The following is a 23,844-nucleotide window of genomic DNA, read 5'->3' as shown; positions in this document are numbered from 1 at the left end:
TCTGGCCCGGCCTGGGCCAGCCCAGGGTGCGGATGACTCTACTGTGTTCCACCAGGGGCAGCTGGGGCTAAAGGACAGAGGAACCAAGGACAAGCCCCTGAGAGGGGCCGTGGCCTCTTTTGCCCCCGCCTGCGTCTCCACGGTTAACACGGAATGACACAACCAACCATGTGACCTGCAGCGGAAGGCCCGGAACCGGAAGACGGGAGACGTGCATCCAGTCTGCTCTGAGCTCCGACCCAACCACTGGACACCTCTGCGCCCTCTTCCTTTGCCTGGGAATGGAAGGGAGCCTACGCTCACCCAATTCAGATCTCGTCAGTGTGAAAAACTGATAAATATAACAACGTCTCAAAAGTTAAACCCAAAAGCACAACCTAGGATACCATTGATAGGACAGCAATGGCTCATAAACAGGCCGTGGGTTCTCACGCCCTCAGCAACCAGCCCCACAGGCTGGGTGCCAGGCAGGGGCTCCGGCTGGGTACGCCTTCCCTGATTTGGATCTGGGAGGGTCAAATTAATGACCAGCAACATCCCCACAGCCAGGGCTCCAGGAATGAATGCCAGGCTCTGGCTGCAGCCGTCTCTGAGTGTCTTCGCAACCCATCTCTGGGAAGCCCCAGGCACCATCCCATCATCCCAGCCCAGCATGCCCAGCCAGAGCTCCACCTGCTCCCAGAAAAAGGCCGACCAAGCCCCTACGTCTTCTCCTGGCCACCCTCCTCGCTTTCTGAGTAGGTTCTGTGAGTCAGTGACGTCCACACTCAACATTTGACTCCTCAGTGGACTGGGAAATCAATTTAGTAAATGAAGATTAGCATTTTTACAATTTAAAGGGACAGAAAATATCAGTGTGCACTGTGCTTGGTAAGAGTATTATTTTGTGGTACTTTTAAAACACATGCACACACAGTCTTAGAATCTTGACTCAGCCTCTTCATCTTTCTATGCTTCAGTTTCTTCTTTATAATGGGCACACTGACAGTGTCCACCTCACAAGGCTGTTGTGAAGATTAAGTTAATTAACATGCACAAAGCACTTGGAAAAGCCCCTGGCATAAGTGCTGCATGAAAGTATCATTTCATACACTTGTATACACATAAGTGTGTGTGTGTGTGTGTGTGTGTGTGTGTGTGCACATCCTTGCTTACAGGGTAAACATCTTTCTGTAGTGTCGGAAAAACCTGAAAGCCACTGCTGTGGGAAAAGGTAAGTGTCTGTCCAAGAACAATGCTTGTTCAGGCGAGTTCCCCGTCTCGGAGATTTCGCTGTGTCTGTCCTCCCGGCATTCGGGAAAGAGGCCCAGGGGATGTGAGGAGCACGGCGCAGGGCACAGTGGGCTGGGCCGTCCAAGAGCACTATGCAAAGTGCTTTCCAGATTAACTCATTTAAGACACACGCCCCTGGGGCAGGGATTACCACTCTCGATCAACAGGCGAGGAAACGGAAGCACAGAGGACGAGGTTGGCGCACAGCTAAGGAGTGAAGGAGCCAGGATTCGAGCTCTGCCTCCCAAGTCTGGACCTTTAACCATTAGACCACACTGTCTGTTTGCTTTGACGCCACCTTCTTGCATGGGATGGCAAAGCCAGACCAAAAAGGGTTCTGCCACTGAGGAGGTGGCCCTGTCTGCAAGAGGAGTGGCTTCATATGCACTTGCCTGAAAACCAAGCAACTTAATTTTTGAATGGCTTGGATTCAGGAGCCGGCCCCCCTGGCCCCATGCTCAAGCGCCGAGAGCTCTGCTGCGCAGTCGGAGGTAGAAGTCTGGTCAACAGGGCTCTTAGCCATATGGTGTTAAGCACTTGAATAACCTGAGCAGTATGAACACGACTGGACGAGACTAGATCCTCCCACATACTTTATTCTGGATGCCCCAGGTCCTTTCTGATTGCTCACGGTCCAGAGATGCCAGGAGGGGCCGGATTCTCCCGTCCTACAGTCCTGAGGGGCCCGTGACCTGCTGGAGGTCACTCTGTGAGCGAGTGCTCCGTGAAGAGTGGGAAGCTGCCTGGTGGATGGGAAAGTGGGCAGTTAGGGTGCCTCCATCTCAAAGGTCCTAGTGGCACCTGGCTCTCCCAGTCCACCCTCATTTTCTTCCTGCCTTGACAGCAACGCAAATCCCGCCTAACACAAGGCACTTGGTTTGTCTCTGGAGCCGACCACGGGTTGCATCAGACGCAGCTGGCACTTCTGATGGGAGAAAGAGGAGAGCAGGAGGAAGACAATCTGGACCATAGATTGGATGAACTCGCCTTTCCCCCAGAACCGCTCGGTCCTTCAGGGTGCTGCAGAAAACCCCTAACGCTGGGAGCAGAGGGGAGGCAGGCGTTTCTAGCCCATCAGCTATGTGAACCATGTCCTCCGAAATTCCCAGTGTCTTTGTTCACTGTCCTCTCCGATGAGAGTTGGCTCACGTCCCCTCATACTTGGCAAAACCCAGGACTTTTGTCTGTATCTTTTCATTCTCAGGTAAGCCTCACTTTAAAACAAAGACAAAAACAAAACCAAAACAAATGAGGAAACTGAGATCCAGAGAGGTTAAGGGACTTGCTCCTGGTCACAAACTGTGAATATAAGTGAGGGTGGGTCCCAGGAAGGCCAGGCTCCTTTTGGAGCTCGTAGGAACTTCCACTCCCCCATAAACCCCTCATTCCCCAGCCTGACAGAAGTGGGGACCCCGCCCGCTCCTGCGCCTTTCCTGTAAGGCTTCCACGGGTTTTTCCAAGCCATGCTATTGCAGGGGTCTGTTTGCATGTCTGTCTCCCCCTCGAGGGCAGTGACCAGGTCTCATTTCTTTGCATTCCTGGTATCCGGCATACAGTGATTTGGGGAAGAAAGGGTGGGAAGGGAGGGCAAGGGGATGGATAAAGAGGGAGCAGAGAAGTGGAAGGAGGAGGGAGGGAGGAGAGGTAAGCAAGAAGGCAGGCAGGCGGGAGAGAGGGGAGGGAAGGGGCACGAGCAGATAATGGTCACCTCAAGCCATGGAATTGGGCCACGGCCCACGGCCCTCTGCTGGGCTGTCTACCCGGGGCGCGTGGAAACAGCTGCCCTCCAGAGCCCATCCAGGACGTAAGTCAGGAACACTGGTAAGGGGGTGGCCTTCAGCTGCCAAGGAGGCCAGGCAGCTCCCCAGGACTCTAGACACTGCTGCTCCATCGTCCTTCCTTCTCTCCTCTCCAATCTCCAGCAAGTGAGGAGAGCCAGCTGCCTCTTCTTCTCAGGGTCCTGCTATGCTCCAGTGCCCCTTTGTGCCTCAGTGTGCCCACCTGTTAAATGGAGGCTCGCTGCCGTCCTGGATGATGGGAATGGATTTAGGAGAATAGGGGCCTGCAGTACAAGCTGGGGAGACCCCTCCACTGGATCCCCAACCCCGAGATTTTGGGGGTGCTTCTCGGGTGAGGACCTGGTGCCAGCAGGAACCTGAGGAAAGAGCCGTGTTCCTCCATCTGGATTCATGACAAACACAAGCTCTGCCCTCTGTGGAGGCTGTGAGGTGGGATGGAGGAGTGGCTTCTATGGGAAGGGCCCCGAGCAGGCTTGGTCCCTGCATGACTCAGGGAAACTGGAAACCGTAGCTTAACAAATTGACTTCTCTCTGGAATTTCCCTGGGGTGAGGAGACAGGGAGCCTCTCTGATCAGACCGAGCCCCCCTGAGGCTCCTGCTGCTGCTCCTCCTTTTCTGGCAAGCACCAGGACCCCGACATCTCCCTATCTGGTCCAGGGTCCATAAGTCAGTCATTCACCCCACATGTGCTTGTGGAGACCCACTATACAAAGGTGTGCTGTATTTTGCCCTGGGGGCAAACTCCTGGAACTAGATGTCTAGCCTAGGTGGGAATGGGGGGGGGGGGGGGCGCTGAGGCGCTCTTGACCTCCTCCAAAAATCCAGAATAATGCCATTACACTCTGCAAGTCCTGCCCAATCTCTTTTGAAAAACAAGTCCTCAAGCCAAAACCAGGAACATGCCAGGCAGCCAGGCACCTGGAAATAGAGCAGGAAGCTATTCCAGGGGACCCTGTGGCTTCTCCTTTGTGCCAAAGAACCGGGGAGGGGAGGGAGTTCAGGCTCAGTCAAGCTGGGGTCTCTGGATGAACAAGGCCGTTGTTGCAAGGCAGAATGTGAGACAGTGTTAGCCAGAGGCCTCTGCTGCCCTGATGACCCTTGGGAGCGTCCACAAAGGAGAGCAAAAGGAGTCAAGCAAAATTGACAGGACAGTTCCCTACATAAAGCACCACTTAGTAGAAGCCAAGGGCACTGAGCTCTCATTCTGAGCCTACAGCTAATGTGCTGTGTGCCCTCAAGCAGGCCACAAGCCTCTCTGATCCTCAGGTAACTCATCTGCACAGAGCCATAAGGACGGGGGCAAAGAGAGGAAGCAAACCGTGCCCCATACTTGAACTGCTAAAGGGTTAACCCAGTCTCCCGGGCAGGGCTGTCAAGGCCCTTTGCAAGCCAGCCCACTTCCAGCCACCTCCCCTGGGACCCCAGAGTGTTCTCTGGGCTTCAGCCCCTGACCATGCCGGTGTGCTTCCAGTTCCCATGGTGCCTCGTGCATCTCAGCCCCAGGGCACTGTTTCTTCGCCTGAACGGCACCATCCCACCCCTCACCCACACCTGAAGGTTCAGGACAAACCTGCCCCTACAGCAACTGCTGACTGCCACCCAGGAGTCTCCCGCCGTCCATGCTTGCACAGCGCTCTGTGCCTCTGAGCTTATGTCCAATCCCGCGTTTCTGAGTGTCTCCCCTGCTGGACTGGGAACTTGAAAGGACCACGTCAAAGTCAGCTGGCACTCAACAAACACGCAACCGACTGCTCTGTGCCAGGCGCTGTTAGGCATCGGATACAAAGGAGACAGGCGGTCTCACAGCCTCGCGCCCCCGATGCTTCGGACAGTGTGGGCCAGTGGCCGGCCTGTTGCAGAGCCAGGAGCAGCAGGCGCAGGGAGCCGCCCGGGGCTCTGCCTTCTCCCCTCTAGCAGGAGACTAAAGGAAATCGGGAGAAATTGAAACCACAAACCATGACCACTTCCTGAGCTCTTTACTATGAACCTCGTAGGCACTGTTGTCGGTACTTTAGACACATGACTTTCCTTAATCCTCAAATTAGCTCTCTGACAAAGGCTTTTGTAGATGAGAAAAGTGGTGCCCAGAGAGGTTGAGAAACTTGCTCAAGGTCACACAGCAGGCAGCAGAGCTTGGCTAGGACCTCAGGTGTGTGACCACCACCTGCCCTTGGTCTCATGCTGCCCAGTTTAAATACACTAACAAATGAGCACCTGTGTGTGCCTAGCCTTCTTTTATAAAAGGAGGAGATAATGATCTATTAACCTCAAGGCTCTAAATTGTATGACTTCAGTCTAGCTGAAATTCTCCATCCTCTTCCTTTCCCACTGCAACAGCAGTTCCCGGAATTCGAACGAGCCTGGCCAGCCTCCCCGACCCCTCCACCTGGGGAAGCCAGTGGGGCTGCACATTGGAGTGCTGCCAGCCAGCTTCGTCACTTTCAAAGTGTCATTAGCAGCTGCTTGGCAGGTGGCCCCAGGCCCCCGAAGCCTCCACCACTGTCCCTATTATCCAGAGCTATCATCCACTGGGATCCTGCCTTAATGGGCGGACCGCAGGCCTCCCACGCTCTACTCGTCCATCAGCCACAATCACACTCCCAAACGCGCTCCTCTACATTCCCTACCAAGCGTCTGTCTCTCTCAAGACCCAGCGGCAACCCCTCTGCCTGGCTCTTTCCCAGCATGCCTGAGCCCTTCATTCCTTTCTTCTGCAGCCCCCACCCCAACCAAGCTGACTGGCACTGGGAATTCTGCAAATGCCCTTCCCGTCTCGTGCAGTGTCCTTTTACCAATGCAAGTTCTTCTCCTTCTGCCCATCCTAAATCTAAAATCACCTTCTCTGGGACGCCCTCCCTGATAGACCATGCCCGATCCTGATCTTGGCTATGCTCTGCGTTTCCTCAGAACTTAAGACCCTCCCTGCATTTACGTTGGTTGGAGTCATTTGTTATATTTGCTCATTTGACAAACATTTACTAAGAGTCTACGACTATGTGCCAGGCATTTACGGTGCGTCTCCTGGGTGCCAAGCGCTGTGCTCTGCCTGGCCATTCACTGCCTTCAAGGGGCTTGCACTCGTGCTACTCACCTTCAGGCCCTTCCTGGGGGAGGCCCACCTCGGCACTTAGACTGGGAGCTCTCTAGGGGACCGTCTCCTCTTTGTCCCGTCCTAGCACCTGATATTTACATAGGACTTTTACTTTTGCAAGGTGCTTCTGCACCTGGTATCTCATTTTACCTGCACAGCACCCCTACAAGGGAGGAGGGAAGAGGTTATTATTCCATTTGAAAGATGAGGACACTGAGACCCAGAAAGATTGAGTGACCTGTCCAAGGACCCCCAGCTGGTTCCAGCCAGGTCATCAATAGATTCAGGCCCCCTGACTCCCTAGGCGAGTGGCCCTTGCACACACCATGCTCCACACTATGCAGACTAGAGTCATCAGAGCTAGATGGGACCTAAGAGATGACCCATTTCTCACCCTCTATCACTGCCAATGGGCCCTGAGGAAGAAAGAATGCTGAAGCAAAAGTAGAGGGTGTTATAAAATGCTGTGTAGCCGGAAACTTTGAACAAGCTTATCTGTGCATTCCTAGCATGTCATCAGCACTCAGTACATATGTGCCAAATGAATGAACAACTTCCTAGAGAGGCAAATGGCAGAGGGTACGAGTCAGCTAACAGCCATAGCTGTTGTGTCAGGCATGATTCTAAACGCAGCTCATTTCATCTCCACACCAACCTCCTGAGATGGTTGTTCTCACCTCTCTTTTACAGATGAGGCAAGACGGGGTCAAACACCCAGAGCGGCGGAGCCTGATAGAACCTAGGCAGACAGACGCCACGGCTGTGCTCCTGACACGTCAGCAAGCACAGGCCATACGCTCCTGCCACCACGGTACCACCCAAGTCTCATTCCAAGTGTCCTGAATGAGGTTTCTGATGAGTGCTGAATGAGGACTGAAGGCACACTGCTGGCCTGGGCCCCAAGGTTCTGCATGAGTCCCCCCGGCTGTAATGAGGTGGAATAAAAAGCCAGCAGTGGGTGGCGGGGGGGGGGTCAGCTGCATGAGGACGTCATGAGTCCTCACCACTGTCCACGTCCCGAGTCCTGCTGCTGCCCACGGGCCCGTCCCCCAAAAACAGCTCTTCTCTCTGACTGCAATTGCCAAACAGGCCTGGAAAGAGCCAGGACTATGGGTATGAAGGGTAGAGGATGGAAGGACATTCCCAGCATCTCAACCAAGGCTGAAGAAGAGGGCAGGGTCAAGGAGGGTAGAGCAGTGTTTGTCACCGGGACAAAGATGTGCTGAAAAGATTTATAAATAGGATGAAGAGGGCCTCAGTGAATAACCCCTTTATGGGATGGAATGGGAAGGGTGAGGCTGGGCAACCCCAGCCCTGGTTAGTTTTTGGCCCTGTCAGAAAGGAGATTCTCCTAAGACAGGAAAGTCTCACCTCCAACAAGGCAGGCACAGGGGCCAAAGGAAAGGTAGGAATAATCTTCTCTGGGGCCAGGTTTCTCGGGCAAAATCTGATCTGGGAGGGATAAGATTCAGAAGCGATCTGGAGCAGAGAGACTATCCCAGAACTCAGACACGCTGGAGGTTCCGTGACTAAAGGTGCTGAATTGGAAACTGACTCTGATCTCAGTGCTTCTAGACAATCTTGAGCCGACAGATTCCTAAACCCTCCACAGACTTCACTTCTCTACTTATCAAAAGGGTACGGTGGGGCCGGCCCAGAGGCACAGCGGTTAAGTGTGCACATTCCGCTTAGGTGGCCCGTGGTTCGCTGGTTTGGATCCCGGGTGCGGACATGGCACCTCTTCGCAAGCCATGCTGTGGCAGGCATCCCACATATAAAGTAGAGGAAGATGGGCACGGATGTTGGCTCAGCGCCAGCCTTCCTCAGCAAAAAGAGGAGGATTGGCGGTAGATGTTAGTTCAGGGCTAATCTTCCTCAAAAAAAGAAAAAAAAGGGTACCGCGTCACCTGTATGTGTTGTCATCCTTTGGCATAGGGACCACGTTAGGGTAGAGGAGACCAGAGAGCAGATGACGCTAGGAGTTACAGAGGAGAGGACACGCAGACATGCAAGATCTGGTCAGAGATTCCAGTGACGGAGCCCTGTCCAGGCTGCGTCAGTTGCCCCAGTTGCGGGCAGAGAGGCGCAACTATTTTGATGGTCTTGGAGCTCCTGAGGGAGAGGGGAGACGTGCCCCTGCGCCTGGGGTAGGTGCCGTCTCTGCCCAGCTATCTGTGGCTCAGATCTCTAGGGTCAGCCCACAGAAGCTGGATGGCAGGAAGAAATGTTCCCCGTGATTTAAGCAACACAGAGAAAAGCAAACTGAGTTTGGAGGTCTGGCAGGAGGAGACTCTGCCAACTGCCCAGTTTGCCCAGCACTGAGGGCTTCCCAGAATGCAGGGCTTCAGTGCTAAAGGGACAAAGTCCCAGGCAAACCAGGACAAATCCATCGTCCCACCGAAGGACTCACATTAAATATGCCTCCGGTTCGGCAAAGAACCATGGGCACCACAGGAAATCTTCATGCTCAGAAGTTGAGAGCTCGCGTGCCAGGCTGGGAGGCCTAACGCCCAGGTGCCTGTCCCGGGGAGCCCGCGGCACCCAAGGCCCCAGGGGCACATCCAGCACTGCTGGGCCTTGGTTCCTCCAGAAGATCTGGATAAGATCACCTCCCCGGCTGAAGGACAAAATACTGTCAGAAACTGACTGAGGCTGCTCAGGCCCTTAAGCCCTGGGAAAGTCCTTCTTGGTGATTTCTTAGAGTAGCCTGTGAGCAAAGCCAGGAGGAGCCACAGGGCAGGACTCTGCTTCCTGGCTGTCCCCAGAGGTCACTTAGTTCTGCAAAGATCTTGGTGATCGGGGCAAACAAGGAGTCAAGGATGGGCATGGGCAGAAGCAATAACAGCCATTTCCAGGCTGCCAATGCCAAGCACAGCTGAGCTGCGGTTAACTTAGAGACTGGACGAGCACAAAAAGGGGCAGTGCCACCAGTTCCTCCCCCTGCCAGCCCCTCCCTAACGAGTCCGGTGCAGTGGGCTTAGCTTCCCCTGGCTTGAATCCACTTAATTTTCTCCTAAGCTGCTTTGTAGGGTGGGCTACTGAGCACCCGACGTGTCCAGTCCTGCTGCAGCCGACTTTCTCCTCGGCCGAGAGCAGGCTCCAGGTCCAGGCCCCGTCTGCCAGCTGAAACAGAGCCCGGGCTCAGACTCGGCCCTGAGTTCGTGGAGACCAGAGGGCAGAAGCAGACACTCAGCTCCTCTGTCCCTTAAAGGCAGTCGGCCCCGTTCTAGGGCCAGGGAGAGGAACAGGGCCCAAGACATCAGGATGGAGAAAGCTTCTCCCTCCTGCCTCTGGACTTACAGTCACTTCTCACCCCAGCAAATGTTCTGTCAGTGCCCGCTCAGCGCAAAGCGCTGGGAAAGAAAGTGACGCAGCTGAGACCACTCAGAGTGACTCTCACTCGAGGATGCTACGCGTGGTCGTCCACTCTGTGTCCCCCACCAGGCCCCCACGCCCCCGGCATGAGCACATGCAGAGACATCGAGATGAAAAGAAAAGAGAAGCCAACATCTGGGTTAATTCACAAAGTAGTGCTCTGTGTGATGGACAAGCAATGTTACTTCAACTTGCAACACACTTCTAACAAATAACCTTTGCTGCCCGAGCCCCAAGTCCAAGCCCTAAGGATCAAGCACAAGAATTTAAAGGGTCTAAAGGAGAAATGCAGGCAAACCTTTTTCCTTCTCCTTGACTGGTTCATTTATGCATTCACTCAATTCATGAGAGCCCCTGTGGCAGCACAGAGCCGGGCATGGGGACTCGGGAAACTTCAATCCGACCTCACCCAGCGTCCACTGCCCCACTGTCCCCATTCCGGCTCTATGATCCGAATGGGTTCAAGGTTGTGTGCCCTTGAACTCTTCTCACTGCCCAAACCCTGGGCCCCGTGCCGAGGCCGGGAGGGCTCAGGCAGCAGCCTCTGTGGTATGAAATCACAGACAGCACAGCTACTTGGGCTTCTGTCTCTGCCCAGTCCGTCCCCTCCCCACTTTCTCCTCTGCTGGATGGAAACTCGGCCACTCTCTGCTCACATGCTCAAGTCACAAGGCTGAGCTCCAAGCAAAAGAAGTGGCTCAAGGATAACCTGGTAGGAGCCCAGTGAAACAGAAACAGAGCCTTTCATTTTCTTCATTCTGTGACAGTCGCTGTTTCTGATGCCTGAGAAAGCAGTCCCGGTGCCTACTGTTTGCCCAGACCTCTGAGCTCTCCTGCCCCACCGGACCTGAGGCCTCAGACCCTGTCTACCCTCAGCAGCTTGCTTTCTGGGTCTCTCAAGGCCCGTAAATGGAGTCGTATTGTCCATGCTGCCCAGCACGTGGGGAGTCACTGGAACTAGCTGGCGATAAGGAGCCAGCACCGAGCAGGTGAGCTCAGTGCCTGCCAGCCTCTCCCTCTCTACGGCCCTCCTCAGGAGCCCTCCTGGCCTGGAGCCCCGGGCCCCATGGTCGACCGGCACCTTGCAAGGAGGCTTCCTCCTCAGCCCGGGTGGGTCGTTGTGTCCATCTAACTGCAGGTTTCCATCTCCCATCTGCCCGGGCAGCTGGGCCAGGCCCCAGGGGACCACAAGCTCCCAGCGAGGAGGCGTGTCTGCCTGGACCTCTAGACCTGAGGCCTCAGGGGGCGTCCTTGAGCACAAGAGACAGCCCGCGCCTCCAAGAGGGAAAAATACAAGAGCAAGTCAAAGCCAAACCCCAGTCTTCCCACCCCTCCCACAGGCTCACGCTCCTCAGGAAAGGGCAGAGCAGGCATCAAAGAGCCAGGGTGGGCAGGTTCTCTGTCCCATTTTAGGCCTATCTTCTGACTCGCTGTGTTTCTGAGAGCATTTTCTCTAACTTCTCTGGATACAACTTTATCATCCTTAAAATTCGGGCTGGAGCCCTGGCTACTTCACGGTGACACTGGCTGGGAGAAAACAGAAAGACACTGCTGTGACGTGCACGCAGACCTCCGGACTGATGGGTCCTGGGCAAGCAGCGTCCACCCTGCAGCTGGGGTGCAGGCTCAACTTTCCGTCAGCTGCTGCTGCTCCGTCCTTGTGCAGTGCCTGCAGGTAGACGCTGGAATGCTCTGAGCAGACGCTTCAACGTGACAACAGCTAACACTTCCTGAGCACCTACTATGTGCAGGCACTGTGCTAGGCCCTTTGATTACATCACCGTGTGTAATATTCAGAACAACGCCGCAAGGCAGGTGGAGACGCTGATGCAGAGAGAATGTAGCTGACTCGCCCAGGGCCAAGCAACTAGAAAGGGCCGAATCAAAGTCCACATCCAAGCAAGCCAACCTCAGTGCTTCCCTCTTAACCTCTCGTGTGTATGTGTGTGGGCCTTGCAAACTATCTTCTAAATCTGAAGATTTACTATTAGGTCACTGATAGTCATAAGAGCCAGGGGTGGGGATAGGGAACAGTCAGGGAAGATTTGTGTCTGAGCATTAATCTGTATTTCACAGAGATGCAGAGGACTCTTCCCAGGACTCCGAGCCTGGCCCTCACGGAATGCCGGCCTTACAGAGAGGTCAGAGCGGGGAGAGTGGACCACCCTGTTGCCATGTGGTCTCAGCCTCCACAGCAACATCTCCCAGAGAAGGAGGCCTGGCTCCAAAGTGAGAGATCACTTACTGTGGGAAGAAAGAAGCAACGTCTAATTAGAGGGAGTCATTAATAGGCAATTAGCCTGTAATGAATGAATGGATCTGGGCGACGGTCATGCAGGCTGCTTGCATCATGGGAGGGGAGACAAGCAGACATTGTGCGTCTCCTGATGGATATCCGCACCACAACCAAGAGATCCTGGCCCCACCCACAAATAAATTAAAGAAATCTAAATCTGATTAAGCCCTAAATTTACACATACAGAAAATAAAGGGACAGTGGAACATGAGAAATGTCAGGATGAGAATGCAATCGGCCAAATCTAGAACGTGAAAAACTCTAAAGGACAAATGACCCAGTTTCTTCAGCAAAACACTGTAAGAGATAAAGAAAAAGACTATCCACACCTCAACCAGCACTGCCTCCCTCACGGCCGGCAGGCCAACCCCACGGCCGCCACACGGCCATTGGCTGCAACAGGCTCCTCTCCCTTACCTACGATAGCATTTCTATAAAATTTTTGTTTCTCTCTTACATATATTCAATGGTTTACTACATTTTATCTTATAAAACTCATTTGAAATAAAATTTATCTCTTTAAAAAAAAGAATATCTATAGATTGAGTGACTTAAGAACTATAACAACCAATCATAATGTTTGGACTTATTTGGATCCAAATTAAAGAGAAAAATAGGAAAAAATGTTTACAATAATCAGAGAAATATGAATACTAACTGGATATCTGATTATATTAACGAATTGTTCATTTTGTTTTGGTATGATAATGATATTTTGTTGTTTCTTTTTTAAGAGTCCCTAACTTTATAGATGAAATGATAAAGTGACTAGGATTTACTTCAAAATAATCAGAGGGAAGAAAGGACTAGAAGTAGTAAAGTAAGACTGGCCATGAGATGACACCAGAACGATGACACTTGGGTACACAGCTTTATTACACAATTCTCTCTACTTTTGTGTATGTTTGCAGTTTTCTATGATAAAAAGTTTTTTTTTTTAAATAAAAATCAGACCCTCCGTGATCAGCACTGTGGGGACACCAGCACGGTGCACGAAACTCCTCTGGGGCCCCCAGGAGAACGTGATGGGAGAGGCCCCCCAAGCTGCCTTTCCCTTCCAGCAGGTCCACTGCAACCTCACTTTCCACAGCCGGATCCCCTGGGGTCTTTGACAGAGGTGGGGCCGGTGCTCCACACAGAAAGCAACCCTCCCAAGGGCCCACCACAAGACAGTGGCGGGCTAAGTTCAGTCTTCAGAGGCGAACTCGCACACTCCCCCTGCTCCCCGGAGCTCGGCTCAGAGCTGAAAACGAAGAGGTTTTCCAGCCCCATATTGAATTTAGCATCTCACTACCCTGGGCTCCGGAAAGGAACTAGAATCTCCTCAAAGCAGCATCTGCAGCAGCTAGACAAAATGCCCGCTGCTTCCGCCTCCATAAGGCACTGGAGCGGGGACAGGAGGCGGAGACATCGAGGAAGGTGCGGGAGGACAGGCCACGGCTGAGCCAAGTACCCAAGGCCAGCTCCAGCCCTGCTCCAGCCCAGCACAGGGCCCCGCCTTGGGCAAACAGCTGGCCCCTCCCAGCTGGTCCCTCTCTTGGCAGTTCCTGGTGCGACTGGTCACAGAGCTCATGGGAGAAGGGAGAAGACTGAGGGAGAAAAGGACGAGAATTCAGAAGGGAAAGGGAGAGAAGGCCCAGGTGTCTGGAGAAGCCCTTGGGAAGTGAGGAAACAGAGGGAGAGTACCAGACCCGGCACATTCCAGAGCTCAAATTTGCTGAGGAAATAGAGTCAAAAGAAAGAGAAGAGAAAAAGAGAGAGCAAGGGAGACTGAAAACAACAGTAAGGAGTGAGGGGAGAAAGATGGAGCAGGGAGGGTTCACGAGGCCCCAGGAGCACACAGCCAGACCCCTGTCAGCACGCGGCTCTCGCTGCTCCTGCATACCAGGGGGCCGGCAGCCACTCCGGGCCCAGGAGGGGTGTGTGGGAGCCCGCCCGCTCGCAGACACACCTCTCGGCCCAGCCACCCCTTTCCTACCTCCTAGCCGCTGCTCCCAGGACGAGACGCCAGTGGACCAATCCACCTGCCTCCCGAGAGGCAGAGCGCCAGGACGGAGGCTCCTCCTCAGACCAGTGGCCAATCGAGGCAGCCAAAAGGAGCCTGCCCAGAGCCCGCCCTTTCGGGGCACACTGCCGAAGGGCACACAGGGTTAACTTGGTCTTCATCCACTCTGCCTGTTCCATATTCACGCCCATGCTGGGCAGTCACAAGATGACCGCCTCCCACCTCATCACATTCACTGACCTTCAGGGACCACAGGGCCCAAGGTTACCTCAGGGTCAACCCACACCAAAGCCAGGGCAAGCAGGCAGCAGGCCCTGAGGAAGTGGACCACAGGTCCCTCGCTGACGGCAGAGGGACCTCAACACCAATCCGGGCAGCAGTCAAATCTTGGCTCTGCCACTTGCTGCCTTCACAGCCTAAGGCAAGCCACGGCCGCCTGGGAGCTCCATGTACCAAGTCACCGAGTTCTTTCCTCGCCTGCACCTCCAGGGCACAGGACACAGGAGGAGAAGTGCTCTGGGCACAGAAGAGACGACGCTCTATAAGCATGAGGTATCAGTACCATAAACGGAAGTCCCTGCCACACCCAGGAAGGAGGGGTGGGTTTCTGTCAGGCTCTGCAAGGCCATCCCGCATAAGCACAAGGCAAACGACAAACCAAGCCAGAGAACACCGGGGCCCCCAGGCCCTGGGCACCCTGCCCAGGAGAGCGAGAGGCCCCCTCCTCCAGCAGAGGGAAACAGAGACTGCTGGCACGGAAGAGTAAGGAAGGGGCGGGGCAGGAGGCTGGGCCCAAATCGGGGTGGCCTGGAGGAGCAGGTGCTGCACACCCCCGTGGCCCCTCTCCTTCACTCTCCCAGGGAGGAAGCGTGGGCAGCAGGAACTTCCCAGGAATTAGGGTTCAAACCCAGGGCTCCAAGAGTTCTCCTTCTCCTAAGAATAACAATACTGGTAATATTTTCTGACATTTGCAGAGCTTTTTTTTCTTTAAGGTATGTTTTTTTGGTTTGTTGTTTGGTGAGGAAGATTAGCCCTGAGCTAACATCTATTGCCAGTCTTCCTCTTTTTATTTTTTTATCTTGTTCTTCCCAAAGCCCCAGTACATAGTTGTCTATCCTGTAGGTCATTCTAGTTCTGCTATGTGGGATGCCACCACAGCATGGCTTGATGAGCAGTACGTAGGTCCACACCCAGGATCTGAACTGGCGAACCCCAGGCTGCTGAAGCAGAGCACACAAACCCAACCACTGGCCCGCAGGGCCGGCCCCTTGCATTACCTTCTTATACACATTGACTATTTTTCATTTCAGCTTCACATAACCTTAAGGAGGGATGCCTTATGCTTATTCCCAACCTCGGCTGAGTAAACAGTCGGGGCTGGGAGGGGACAGGAGCGATCTGAAGGCATCTTAGGGAAGCACCACAGCCAGGAGGCTGGGAGCCAACCCCTCCCTGGGCGGCCCAGGGATTGGCCCTTGAGGGGTGAACAGCACACCAGGCCAGGCCTGCTCTGCGGAGGCCCCCCGGCACTCCAGCTCTGGGAAAGCTCCTCCTGGGCCTCCCGTGACCAAGAGAAGGCGCCTCTCTTCTGGATTGGGAAGTTCAGGCCTCGGGGCCTACAGGCAGATTCTTCTTTGCCAAGTCCAGGATTGCATTGGCAATAAATTCCCCTAAAAACTTAAGAAATGTCCACATATCTTGCTCCTGATCAACAGGGACTTCTTAATCAGCCCATTCAAAATGTAAGGTCCCGCTGAGCTTGTGAGTTCTGAGAGGTCTCGCGTGGGGCCATTTCTCCCCAGAGCTTGAACACAAATGGCCAAGAGTAATACGATGCTGACCAAGCCAGGGCTGGGGGAGGAAGGGAATCCTCTGTCTCCAGACCCTTCCCTGGGAGCAGCGGGATGGGGTGGAGCAGGCAGTGGGGACCAGACACACTTCTGCCCAGGCACCCAGAAAAAGCTGCCCTGAGGCAAAGCTGCCCTGGGGAGGGGACAGAACAAAGGACACAGCCAACCCAGCCCCACCTCAGGGGGGACAGGACGAAGGACACAGCCAACCCAGCCCCACCTCAGGGGGGACAGGACGAAGGACACAGCCAACCCACAGGGGACGTTCATCCTGTTCAGCGAAATCTGAAATCTTTATGCTGAGAGAGGAGTGAGTCAGTCCCCTGAGCACATGAACAACTTCTCTAACTCTGCACAGAAGACATCACTCCCCTCAGGGCGCCATCAGAGGAGGGCTCTGGGCCTGCCGTTCTGGACTGGTCTTAATGAGACCACCTATCTAGGAAACGGACAGAGACACTTTCCCACTGGACTCTTTCCTTCCTCTTGGCCTCCCAAGGGTTAATCTACAGACGACCACCACCCCCCTCACTCCCAGCCAGGCCAGGAAAGCAGGATGGCTGGGGCAGCTGGGGGGGGCGGGGGGGGGGGGCGGGGTGCTTAGCTTGGCCTCAGCCCAGCACTGCAGACAACTCCACTCAAAGTAGACACCCAGACTGGGCCCCTTGGACCAAGTCCCTCCCTTCCTTCCCCACCAGAGAAAGGCTCTAGAGAAGGCCCCTCTGTGGGGAGGTGAGCCAGAGAAGAGTCCGAAAGAGGATCCCCTCTCTCAGTGCATCTCTGAAGCTGCTATAGGCAGCTACACCTTCTCTGCTCTCTGCCAGAACAACTGGATTAAGGCAACAAGACATTCCGGAAACATGGGCAGCCCCCAGCTCTTGGGATGGCAGGGCCAGTAAGATGGAGCCAGTTCTGACGAGCAGAGGCAAAAGTGACCTTGGGAGAAAGCTGGCAGACAAGGAGTCATGTCATTCCCCACCTCCCTTCTCCATCTGGGCAGTAAGGGCCGAGCTCCCAGGAAGGGGAAGGGCCAGCTGTTCTGAGCCACACAATGGGGGTAATGGTGCATATGGGACATGGGCTTATCTGTACATTCTTTCCAATCTCCCCTCCCCGATAGCCACTGCTCTGCCACAATCCCATGTCACCTCCCCTCAACTATGTTGATGGCCAGCACACACCTTTAAGAGGTGCCCCAACAGTGTTCCAGGACAAAAGCCCCTACATATGGGGGTGGCACAGTGTAAACCTCTCTAGTATCAAGAGGGGCTTTCTAGCGGGTCCTGGACCTAATCCCCGCATCTGGTCCCCTAAGCCCTAACCCTGCTGCCTCGAGTGCCAACTCGACTTTACCCTACGACTTGGATTCCCAGCCTCATCCCCTAAGCCTCCAAAATAGCTTTCAGTGTGTCATCACCCCATTCCCACCAACCTTCCCTGTCCATGATGTGGCCTTCTGGCTATAGAGTCAACGCTAACCCAGCAACCCCTGGACTAAGCCACCCCAGTCCCGCTGCCCTGCCGATGGCAGAGTGCCTCTGAATCTGGTCTCCCATTCTCTGCAAACGATTCGCTCCCACCCCGACTCACAGCCATCGCTGGATCCCTACTGCCTACAGAAGAGAGGCTAAACTTCCTAGCTTGAAACACAGGCCTGTTACAATCCAGCCCCAATTTGTTTATCCAATATGATCTTCTACACCAGCCTACAACTAGAAACATAGATTTCCTGTAAATTTTCCAAGTCGGTGGTGCCAGAGGAATTCAGCAGAAGGAGAGGTCACTTCTGGCTGAGGCCATCAGGCCAGACCCCATGGAAGGCATGTGTGTGTGTGCGTGCTCGCACGCACGTGTGTGTGGCGGGAGGTATTATGCAGCATCATGCACTGGACCAGCTTGTTACGCTTCTGCCCTCCTCCTCCCTACTTCACCCCACCATGGGCTCGTAAGCATAAGGGACATACACTTGCAAATCCGTGTGGATGCAGGAAATGCTTTTCTGCACTTGAAGATTTATCAAACTCCAGACATTCAGGAACAGAATCAGACTGGAACAAATCACAAAAGCTAGCAACTGCCTATGACAAGCCCCTTGCTAGTGCTGGACCAGAGTGTGAGAGAGGGTATGGAGGGGCTCCTCCACGGCTCCTGACAGCCCAGTTTGCTGGGCTGGCTTCCATTTCGCCGCCCCTGAGCCCTGCTGCTCCACGAGAGAACGAGCACTTGGAGGAGCGGAGAGCCTGAAGGCAGGAGGGAAACATTTTAAGAAACTGCCCTCTTTCTGGACCCCTTGACTTTTCAGTTTGGACCTTTGGAGGGGAGGGTGTAAGAAGGGTCAAGGAAAAACATCCCACCTTCCTGCCGTCTGTGCTCTGGCACCTCAGTGCTATGTGTCAGTGGCCAGGCAGGGGAGGGGGAGATGGGGCTGAGCTTGGAATGAAGGGACAGAAGACCAGACCAGACCAGTGGACGCCTAAAGTGGCCAGCTCCTCCCTTCCCAGGCAGCGTCTCGAGCCAGAGAATGGCGAGGCCAGAGCCAAAGCAACAAGAGGGAAGGGCGTCACGGAAGCAAAGACGTAAATTGTCGCTGCCCCAGCTCCACTGGGGAGCCCCCTTCACAGTGCCACACTCTCCTGTCAAGTCCATATCATAACTCACCCAGCAGAACGCCACCACCGCACACCCATCCTGAATGGGGTCCTTGTACACGACGAGACAGAGAAAGACCAAAAAACGGAATCGGAGCTGAGAGGTGAAGAGAGCAAGTGAGCACGAGGATGAGGAAAAAGAAAGAGAACTAATGAGCTCTTGTTGGAATTAATTTTCAAAGAGCAAACAAAAGCAGTTAATGTGGGAGGGCGGAATCCCCGGGTTCAGCTGCTCTAGGAAGCCGCCCGGCTGACTGGAGGCCCGGCTGTCTGCTCTGTGATTACAAAGAAGGCGGGAGGCTGCTCACTGGAGGGGAATCCAGGGGCAACGACTGCCGTGTGCTCGGGGAGGGGAGGAGTAACTGGGAAGCATGTACCAGAGTAATGGCGTGTGTTGGTGAACAACGCACACACCCAAAGACGCTGACAGGCGGTTCCAGCACCCACATCGCTAGCCATAAAGGCAGCCGAAAAGTGTAGAGAGCTGGTCAAACCCTCGAGGACAAGGAGACCCGCCACGATAGGCAGGACGGAGCGAACGCCCCCTCTATGCCGAGCACTGGAGGCTTTGCACGTCTTATTTCTTTCATCCAGACAACCCTAGGAGGTAAGTACTACCCTCCCCACTTTACAGATGAAGAAATTGAGGCTCCAAGACACTAAGTGTACAGGAGAAAACATTTGCCTGAAGTTCCCAAAGTCCTAGGTCTGAATCATGGCTCCGTGACTTTCTAACTATCGGACCCGAGAGTGTCACTTTGGACGTGTATTTAACATCTTCAAATCTTGGTTTCATCATCTGTAAAATAGGGATACTGCTCCATACTTCCCAGGTTGCTGTAAACATTTAATCAGATAATTTATATGACGCTCCTGGCCGGTGCTAACAAGCGCTCATACTAAGTGTTGAGTAAAAGTTTGTCCTCTCCCTGCCCCCACTTTCATTAAGATAATTCATTCATTCACCAGACATTGGAGTGTCCAGTGTATTAAAAAGGGGAAGGGAATGGGATTTATGGAAGCCCTTTTCCATGCCAGGCGCTGTACTGGTCTTGGGGTAGGGTGTGGAGATGAAGAACGGGGCAGAGTCCCTGCCTTCAGCCAGGGGTTTACAGCCTAACAAGCCAGCCCATAAATAGCTGAGTGCCGGCGATGCGTGGTAAGAGCTGTGTAAGACAAGGGCAGACAAAGAGACAGAGGCTTGGAGTTCAGAAGGGTGGGGGCAGGAGGAGGGACGCAGGAAGAGAGACAGGACTGGTGTGGGGAACGTGCAGGATCTGGAGTGGAAGTGAAGGGGCGGGGTCTCGTCTGGGCTCTCCTGAGGGCCTGACAGGATTCACAGGATACTTGCTTCCCGTCTTCAACTGTGGAGGATCAAAGATGGCTGCAAATTCTGCTAACCCCACCACTGAGAGGCCAAGTCTATTCCCCCTCCCCTTGCATCTGAGTGGGCCTGTGACTCAGTTTGACCAACAGAATGTAACAGAAGTGACGCTGCATGATTCCTCATGCTAGAGCATAAGAAGCTTTCAAGTTTCCACGTGGGGCTCTTGGGGCACTCTCTCTTGAGATGCTCCTTCTCGGAACCAACCGCCACGCTGAGGGAGGCCCAGGACACATGGAGAGGCCACGTGTGTGTACTCCGGTTGACAGCCCAGCTGAGCTCCCAGACAACAGCCATGTGAGGAGCCACCTTGGTTGTCCAGCCCCGTCTGGCCTCCAGATGACCACAAGGGCAGGAGACAACCCAAGCAAGCCCCCAGCTGAGCCCAGCTAACCCGAGAACCCTGAGAGGTAACAACAGACGGGGGTCCTCTGCCACTGCGTGTTGGGGTGATCTATATGTAGCAATAGATAACCAGAGCACCAAATCTCTCCTTCACTAACTGAGGTTGTTACCAGGGAAGTTGGAGCAAGGATCATTCTACAAACAGATGGGAAAAGAGGTGAGAAAAGAAGGCATTGTGTATTGGAAGAGGGTGGGGAGGGAATCAGGTAAACTCCTGCAGCCTCCAGCTCCCCACCGCCTCAGCTCCTCCCAGGATCAACACAACTCACAAATCCAAGCTAGCCTGGGAGTACCGGGGGTCAGTAGCGTATAAAGACGCTTATAGTGGAGCTATTCATAACAGCAACAAACTGGAGACAACCCAAATCCCCAGGACTAAGAGAAGAGCAATACAGCAATGGAGGCACATGACAGAATTATTTATCGCTATTTAACATGACAAATTTATGAACCATTGTCACACCGGGAAGTGTTGGTATAAAATAACGTTAAACAAAAAAACGCATGGCACAGGACAAAGGCTACACGCTAATTACAACCATGTAAACATGTTAACAAAGATCAGAAGACCTTGGAATAAGGCACAGAGTTTAGGATTTACTTCCCCCTTTTTAAGGCAAAGTTAAGTACTACTTTCTAAAAAGCATCAATTCAACCTCATAAATCCTCAAAATGGGGTCATGGCTGCATAGGAATTAGGAGATGATCTTTTAGAAGATAGGAACATGGTTTCTGTCACCCAGGGAATGTGGGTGAAACCCCGGGGAGGCGGTGCTAGACGACAGGGATGGAAGAGCTGGAGGGGCTGTGGCACCCCCTCAGCAGGGGGGCTGAATGTTAGGAAACAAACCTCGGTGTTTGCTGACACAGTACAAGGAGAAGGACTCACACAAAAGCCACCCATTATCCCATAATTATTGTCTCTCTCGTGCCTGCAATTAACGGCTGTCTGAGAGGCGGCTGCCGGGTAAATAAATGCTCACGCGCATTAGAGTCGATCAGCCAGCTGAAGCACCAATTAACGGCCCACTGCAGAGACGCTCCCAGCATCCAGCAGCAACTGGGGGAGGGAGGGGACAGGACAGCATAGCACAGGCCTTGGGCGCTCCTTCCCCAGAAGCAGGGGAGGGCTGCTCAGAGCCACATCCTGAGCCCCAGGGTAGGAGCCAGTCTTGCCCCAGATGAGCCAAGCTTGGCATGCAGGTGCTCTGACCCCCAAGGCCAAGTCAGAGGGGTCTGTATGCATTCTTGTGTCGGTCAGCAAGGTTCCTGGGAGCTGCTGCAGCTCTGGCATGGGGTAGCCCTGGGCCTGTGGGAGTCTGTGAAGGGAAAGAGATGCAGGAGAAGGCCTCAGAGGTGCTGTCCCCTCCTGAGTTACGGGAGGACAGAAACAGAGGGCAAAGAGAGGAATCAGACATGGAGCCATCTTGACTGACTTGCGCTGAAACTGACTCACACTGGCCTTTGGCTATTTTTCTTAAGCAGCAAGCTTAGAAACACAGAAAGCAGCTAGTGTCAGAAAAGTCCAAGATGATGCTTTTGTCCAGAGGAGAAAGGCAGGAGAGCAAGCAGCTGATAGGAAGCACCCCGAGTTCTCTCCCAGGGATTTGGGGGAGACGAGGGTGCCCTGCAGTCCAGCACAGCCTGCCCAGAGCCTGTCCCCAGCTACACCCGCCAGCCAGGCCGTCTCCTACCACGGACTGCAGCCAGCAGAGCTCAGGCTGTGGAACCAGGCTGCCAGGGAGCCTCCGATAGCAGGGGGCAGATCAAGCCCATTAGAGATGATCTGGTCTACTGGTTCTCAATCCTGGCTTCACACTAGAAATACGCAGAGAGCTCTTTAAAAATACTCATGCCTGGGTACCACCACGGACCAACTGAAACAGGATCTCTGGGCAAGGTAGGGGAGGCCCAGGCATATGCATTTCTTAATGCACCCCAGGGAGTGCTGACAACTACTCCAATTTCCTCAATTACAGATGAATAAACAGGCATTGGGGGTGGTAATACCTTGCCAAAGGTGACTGAGGCAGCAGGGAACAGAGCAGGAGCTCCAACCAGCTCATCCGATGGCTGGGATGTGGCTCCGCATTCGGGACTGCTGGCTGAAGGAAGGAAGGAGCTGCCAATGGTGCATCACAGGGGTCTGCTCGTGATCCTGCCATGTGCCACGTTTTCGTCCTCCATGATCTGCATAAACACTCAGAAGGCAAGCCTCCCACATTTGCTACTGACAAAGCCAGGAGGGATGGCTAACACGTTTACAGCAGAATCAGGATTCCATATACTGAAATAATGGCCTAACCCCACATTTAACATTTAAAAAATTCCAGTTGTACATATAATCCAAAGCTTTGAGATATGCTCAAGAGCATGTTACCAATAAAATGAGGAAAACACAACGACAATCTATATTTTTTAAATGTATGTTTTATAAAAGCCTTATTACTGGCATTCCAAGAAGCAAACTGGGGCACGTGGAGAGTCAGTGATCAAATATCCTGGAGATACTTTTATGTTTGTCCCCAGCAGCCTCGTCAGTAGGACTGATTTCAAGATCTTGGAAGACAGGATGCTCCCGCTCAACCTCATTCCTACCCCAAGTTGAACACGTGGAACAGCACATCTTAAACTGTAACGTACGTGAGTCACCAGCAAATCCAGTCAAAACACAGACTCGGAGTCAGTAGGTCGGGAGTGAGGCCTGCGATTCTGCGTTTCTAACAAGCTTCCAGGTGATGCAGACGCTGCTGCCCCATGAAGAGGAAAGATTTAGACGTCCTCAGGGGCTTCCCTGTGAAACCAGGCCCTCGGAATATGCTTGGGGCCCTGTGTCCCGTTCCCTACAGCCTGGGAACCGCGAGAAGCGGAGGAGCAGGGTTTGGAGGTTAGGAAGGTCCCAACAGCACCTGCTCAGCTCGCATGATGAGCAGAGCAGAGCGAAAGAGAAGAGACCCATGGGGAGGGGATTTTATCTTAGGCCAGTGTGGGTCAAGGGATTTTCCAAATAGAACACCAGATGCTGAATGGCACTGTAAAAGGACCAGACTGCAGCAATGAGGAGTGTGTTTGGACCAGTGTGAGGGATGCTCCGGGCTGCCCTTGACTCTGACCTTCCCTCCAAAGGAGACCACAGCTTTTATGTAGGAGACAGGAGATCTGTACCCAAAAGCTGTCCATGGGCAAAAGACCTGAGGACTTCAGTACAGCAGGCTCCATTTAAACACCAGAGATGTGCAAACTTAGTCTGACATAATAGAAATAGATTAAGTGGAGGGCATCGGAGTCCTGCTGAGTGGATCAGATCTGGAGTATTGCGTCCAATTCTAGACAGCTCACTTTCAGAGAAGATGGAAAGTTACCATGCACTGAGAGGCTTATAGTTGCCAGGCACTGTTCTAAGCTTTTTACATGTGTTACTTTGTTTAACCCTCTCAACAACCCTGGGAGGTAGGTAGCATCACTACCCACATTTTACAGATGAGTACATTGAGGCTCAGAGAGGTTAAGGATTATAAACAGGGTCACACAGCTGGCAAGTGTGAACCAGGTGCAAACCACAGCAGACAGATCCCAGAGCCTACATTTTTCCTGCTGTGTCATATTCTCTCAAGACATCTTTCTGACTCCCGGAAGGACAATAAACAAGTGAGCCCCGGGAAGGATGTCAAACTGGAACCAGAAGGGGGATGGCAGAAGAAGAAAAGTTTAAGTTCAA

The 23,844-nt window shown here is 53.5% G+C and overlaps 1 protein-coding gene across 29 annotated transcripts in view; it reads right to left on the bottom strand.

Annotated features, from left to right (window-relative positions):
- Positions 1-23,844, bottom strand: part of PLEKHA6 (pleckstrin homology domain containing A6) — a 137,158-nt gene that overhangs the window by 82,661 nt on the left and 30,653 nt on the right. The window contains exon 1 of one of the 29 annotated variants that reach the window (XR_011498189.1): positions 4,643-4,738. The exons of 27 other annotated variants lie outside the window; for them this stretch is intronic. The gene's annotated coding sequence lies outside the window, so the exon portion shown is untranslated. Of the gene's footprint in view, positions 1-4,642; positions 4,739-13,812; positions 13,866-23,844 lie in introns of those variants that run through there. One more of the 29 variants, XM_070497446.1, reaches the window with a different exon arrangement.

Source organism: Equus asinus, chromosome 25 (assembly GCF_041296235.1).
Source record: "Equus asinus isolate D_3611 breed Donkey chromosome 25, EquAss-T2T_v2, whole genome shotgun sequence".
Classification (NCBI taxonomy): Eukaryota; Metazoa; Chordata; class Mammalia; order Perissodactyla; family Equidae; genus Equus; species Equus asinus.
Note: the sequence above shows the minus strand (reverse complement) of the source record. Positions and strands in the feature narration are given on the sequence as shown.